The sequence below is a fragment of the Parus major genome, chromosome 13 (assembly GCF_001522545.3).
Source record: "Parus major isolate Abel chromosome 13, Parus_major1.1, whole genome shotgun sequence".
Taxonomy (NCBI): domain Eukaryota; kingdom Metazoa; phylum Chordata; class Aves; order Passeriformes; family Paridae; genus Parus; species Parus major.
The window spans coordinates 14,300,292-14,306,291 of record NC_031782.1 but is presented as its reverse complement, the minus strand read 5'-3'; positions in this window follow the sequence as shown (position 1 = coordinate 14,306,291).

Below are 6,000 nucleotides of genomic sequence, written 5' to 3'. Positions count from 1 at the left end.
GCTTGTTCTCCTGCTCTCTTTGGAGTGGTTCTCATTTCTCTCATGAGCTTGACTGGATATATTCAGGTTTGGGGGGTTGACTGTGCCCCAGCAATAAGCTGCTTCCCTCAATGTTCTCAGGGTTTGTAATCCAGTTGCCCTTTATTTTGCCTGAATTCCTGATTAATGGTTTGCAGGAATCTGGACTCATCATTTCTTACTAGCCACAATATTCACCCAGGCTATCTGGTTAGTTTTGAATTTCAGTATTGTTCTTTTCATTAGTTCCAGATATTGCCAGTAGCATGCTTATGAAGCATATTTGATTACATATAATTGGTTGAATGAAAATAAAAATTACTGCCTTGAGTAATGTTGGAGCTATGTGGAGGTCCAAAAGAAAGATACTGTGTTAGTGGAGCAAGAGGTACCCAGGTGAGCTCCAGGGGATGTTGGCTTAATTGTACAAGGGCAAAGCCTTTGTTATATGAAGGGTCAACAGGAATTCCTGTCCAAGGTGAGTTTCTCAAAGGTATTTTGTGCCTTGGTTGCTTGTAGACTGTGATGCCCAGACTGAATCTTAGTAGATTCTCCCCTCTCTTCTTCTAATTTCTTTCTCTAAAAATACTCTCTCTGAATGAAGCAGTATTGCAAGAAAATACATTTCTTGCAGGTTGCAGAGTTTTTGTGTTTTTGAAGGTCTATTCCACATATTCTTACTAAAGGATGTGGAGTAGGTGTTTGCCAGTATTCTGTAATTTAGCTGCCATCCCTGAGGGGTGAATTGTCACCATCAAGTGTGACACTGGGTTTGGAGTGTTACATTAATTCTGATTTTAGCAGGCTGGTTCCCTGACAGCTTTTCCCTCTGCCAGCATTTCTGGAGCTCTGAGAAACATCCCACACTTGCTTTCTTGTGGCTTATACAGCTGTTTGTGATGAGGAAGAGACTTTTTTTTCTTTCTTCAAGCTAATGAGTTAATTAGATCTTTAAAATTATTTTCAGCCTGGTTTAGTTCATGTCCTAAGGGCACAGGAAGAAGTGCTTAGAAATCAATTTATTGGTTGCTGATTAGCCCACACCCTCAGTGTAAGCAAAGTTCACCTACTTACATGTTTACTTAGTGAGTTACCCTGTATCCAATTATTCCTCCAATTTTTCTTTTGCTGTTTGAGGATTTAGGTGGGTTTTCCTCTCTTCCTCCTAAATTCTGAGAACATTGTGCTTGTACTTGTGATCCTGCTGAGATGCCTTTTGGAAGAATGGATGTTTCCTTATCTTTGGGTGAGATTTTCAGTTCAGACAAACATGTTTTTTCCCTGTTAGGTACCTCCAGGGTTGTGTTTGTCCCACTCTCAACCCTCACAATGTGTCAGCCACTGACCCTCAATTTTGTTGCCAAACCTTTGCTACTGTCTGGTTTTTGTAGTGCCACAACTGCCAACCTTGGCCAAATTTCTGTGAAGTAGCTGTAATTTAGTCTACGTGGATAAATCCTCATTTAAAGAAAAATTGTTTTGAAGCTTTCATCTTTCCCTAGTGTGTTTTTTCTCTAATATTCTAATTATCTAAAATAGACTAGAATTGTAAACATGAAAATAATCCTGTCAGCCCTGAATTCCTGATTCAAAGGAGTGTCTATTGAGTAGAACAAAATTATTTCTGGGTTAAGACACCTGAGAAAAAAGTTTAATGCAGCCTTTACTTTCTTGAGCTCTCTGGGCACTCTTTCAGTTTTTTATTTAAAAAACCTGAACAACCAAGCACCCTAAATCTGTTACTTTGTTTTGCTTCTATCAATTTATAGAAATTCAAGAAGAATTTTAGTTACAGAGGCAGCTTGTTAATAATAAAGGCAAGGAATAATATTTTCAGATGCCTTTGTTTCATTAATTAGCACACTTCAAACTGTGAAATGTATCAAAGAATGGAATTACTACAGAAAAGATGGGCAAATACTTCTGCTATAGAGCAGGAACAGAAGCATAAACATGTATTTGTAGGGTCTCCATATCCCAAAGCAAGCCTCAAACTAAAAAGGTAAAGGAAGTTAGGAAAAGGGGAGGTTGGAAGACCAAGGAAATGGTTGCAGCAAGCTGCCATGGATCAGGGGAGAAGGAAGCAATTGGCAAGGGATCAAAGTTTCTGGGAAACTGTTAAACTGTCAAAAAAACACAGAAGAAATAGTGAGTGTGAATACTTTCAGGGTTTAATATTTTGGGGTGCTTTCTTCTTTACTGACTTTGATTTTATGTGTATTCCAAGATAATAAATTTTCAAACTGTGCTGTTTTACAGCTATCTTTGGATCTAAGCTGCTTCTATTTCTGGTACAGAGTTGGGAAAAATGGGCTGTAGTGTGTGTGCATCAGTTCTGAAAAACCATAGATAAATTGAGTATACCTTGGTAGGACTCTGTTCTTGTTCATGTCTTGCACTGAAAAAGATTGTCTTTTTTTGGTTGAATAGATTTTGCTTGGGTTTTGTTTCTATGTTGGGGTTTTTTTTCAGATCCCCATGGAACAGAAGTTTCCTGTAGCAGCTTATGAGCTCAAAACTGGATAAAAGTGTTCTCAAAACTAGGCTCACAATTACAGTACATAATGATAGAAAGAGGGTGATAGAAAGCTTTGGCAGCACTAAGTGATGAGTATTCATGATTTAAGAAACACAAGAAAGTCCTACATCTATTAGAATGTGGAATTGATCAATTGTTCACAACATGATGTTAGAAAAAACCCACCACCCTGACCTCTGAATCTGCACTGAGTGTTATTTAGCAGCAGTACACTAGTTAAACTCTCAAGCAATTCATTAACAGAAACTTTATTTTCCTGTTCAGTGAAATCTAGGATGCTACCATAGAAAAGAAATAAATTTGAGCTCAATTTTAGGCTTTCTTGTTTCAGCTGATAACTCAGTGTCTCAGAATTGGTTCTTGATTGTTTTAATCAAGGTTACTTTTTTGATTTCTGCAGGAAATTGCTTTTGGTCCTGGTATTAAACTGTCAGTGATGTGCTACTTTAGCACTTCATAAAGGAAGTAAACATTTGTCTTGCAATAAGTAGTGAGAGTTTGTGAGTGCCAGCTGGCTCTTCTGGGCATTCCTCAGGAAAGGGATCTTGAAAGAAACAAATGACTTTTTTTTTTTTTCTCCCCCTTTCTCTTTACTCAAGATGTACCAGTAACACATCCATCAGTAATTAGGGGAATGTAATGATCTGAGAACTTTGCTACTTTCCCTGGCTGCTGAAGCTGACAAGCATGTGAGGTATCTTAGAGTTACTCCCTGGTTATGGAAACAGGGGTATACTGGCTGGTTATATTGAAATGTAAATGCTGAAACAGATAAAAAGAAAACTTATCAATTGCACGTGCTGTAAACATTTGGTGCAGGAGATGCTCAGCTGTCTGTGCCACGTTATTTTTGGTCATTGACCAAAATATGTAGAGTAGAGGTGCTTGGAGGAGCTAAAAATACCTCATTCTACCTATTGTGTCTGAACTTATCTGTTACAAATTCCTGTTTCCCCACTCTGCCCTATTCCAAAACAAAACTTACACTCCCCAGTGAGCACAGAGGGCCGGGCCCATCCTGCAAGGCTGGTCATGACTCTGGAAGGTTCCTCAGCTGCTGAATCCTCCTGCAGTCCTGCCAGATGGGATGTGGAGGGAAGGCAGCCTGTCCCAGGCAGCTGCACCAGCTGAGGATGAAACAAAATGGTTTGAGCCAAGTGCTAAGGGCAGATTTATCTGTGCAGGGCTCGTGGTGCCCAGCAATCAGCTCTGTGCAGTGAGTGGCAGGGATGGGTTTTGTTCAGGAGGGGTTTTGTTCAGATTCTGCTGGATAAGGGACCAATTTCACTCCTTGCTGCAGAGCAGAGGTTGCAGACCCAGGCACAGGGTGATGGGGCACTGTCAGGCCCCGAGCGAGGCACAGACACAAACCAATATTTCCCCTTTGTGGTGCCAAAGTCGCAGCTGCAGAATCCTGTTGTGATCACAGGAGTCTGAAATCTGCCTGGCTGTTTCCCTGCTTGTATCAGTTGTACAAACTGTAGTTTTATCTCAAGAGATACTACATAGCTACAAACAAGTTCTCAGAAAGATTAGCCGTGCTTCAGTCACACCTTTAAAAAGGCCTGTGATCAGCAAAAACTGAATTTTTCAGTGTTCCTTCAGCTGTCATGTTTGGGACACTGTCACCACCCACAGTCCCTCACTGTTCCACCATCTCTGGTGTGGAAGCAAAGGAATTTTAGACCTGGCTTTTCTGGAGCTTCTTTCATGATTGGAGCAGCATTACTTAGATGGAATACTTGCAGACATTGATTTATATTGTCACTTGTTGGAGCTGAATGACAGTCCACACACTTGAAGTAATAGTTCTTGCTGTCACTTTCCTCTGCAATCTGCTGGGATAATTTCTCATGCTCAGACTACTGTATAAACATTTTTGATGGGAACATCCATCACTCATTGCTTGTTTAGGTGTTACTAGACACTAAAAAAAAGCAAAAAGCAAGTTATTTATCCTACTGATTAATTAGAATCTACTTAAATCTTAAAACACTGGAACTTCATTAAAGTTGATGTGTATCCTGCAATGTGATATATATATATATATATAGTAGTATGGATGTTACCAGCATTTTCCAGTCTATGGTAATCCAACTGTTTTTAATTTGAAATTTCTCTCTACTTCAACTTTGAAGTATAGAGTAAGAGTCTTTTTTCAAGCAGTAGTTCCATATGCAGTGTATCTTCATAAATAATACCAGTGACTCTATTAAATATTTAGATTACATAAAGTGCCATCATTTGTCCCAAAATTTGATAAGCACACTGAGTGTTTTTAGTGCAGGAAAGGAAAGATATTTTTAAGGAGCATTTAACAGTTTTACCTTGTATGTTCTTCAAAGGCACCATTATTGAATAAATATTTTCAGTAACACAAGAGTTATTATTTGTTAACAAGAAAAAATGTGAATAATATGAGCATTGTTGTAAGAGGTTTTATTGTAAGGTTTTTTCCCCCAAAATGATAACTCTGCATTATCTCTTAAGTGTATGATGTTTACAATTTCAGATAGTTATTTTTGACTTTAGTAGTAGTTTAAGGCCAAGACATGTGAAGGATAAGCCAAGTTTTCCCTCCTTATTTCTTTTTAATAACAAAACTGAAGACAACACAAACATGGTTCCTATTGAAACATTCCTTTTGCTGACTGGTTTTGAAGTAGCTGTTTTAGGGGGTGAGGCAGGATACCTTAGTGACTTAACAATTGGCTTCAAAAGGAAACTCAAAATATTCTGACAAGTCTGTCTCCACAGTAAGTGTGTGAACCTCGTTCATCCTGGTAGTGAATGTTTTCTGTCTAGTTCAGAGAGGGTGTTTCTGCAATATTTCCCAGTCTTTCTGATATTTGTGCATTGTTAATAACAACTGTTTGAGATTTCATGTAGGTATTTAACCCTTATCAGAAATCATGTGCTTATTATGCCAAATACTTGTTTAGAACTACAAGAAACTCACATTTGAAATTGCAGGTACAAATTGTCAAGGAAGTCAATGAAGATAGGCTGACAGAGCTTGGCCAGATCCTGGAGGGTAACAGAGAATTAACAGATGCAATTTCTGGTGGCCAGAATCAGGGACAGCCCTGTACACCAGCAGAACTCTTTCAACTCTGATTAGTTGGCTCAGTTTAGAAGTCATATAGGAATGTCTTAATTGGTCAGGAGAATAAGTGGACTAAAATAATCACAAGAGGGTGCTGGTTTTAGTTTGAAACTTCCAACACCTATTCTGCAAATTCAGTGCCATTAAATGAAAGTGTACTAATACCTGGTTCCTTCTTCAGGCAAGTATTCCTTACGGTGTAGGTTAATAGATCTGAAGTCATCAGATCCTCGGCTGAAAGGTGTGTGTGAATAATGAACACAAAGAGTGCATCTAATCTAGTTTGAAATGGGTATTTTGAAAGAAATCACCTTACCATAACAGGTTGGTGGGGTTC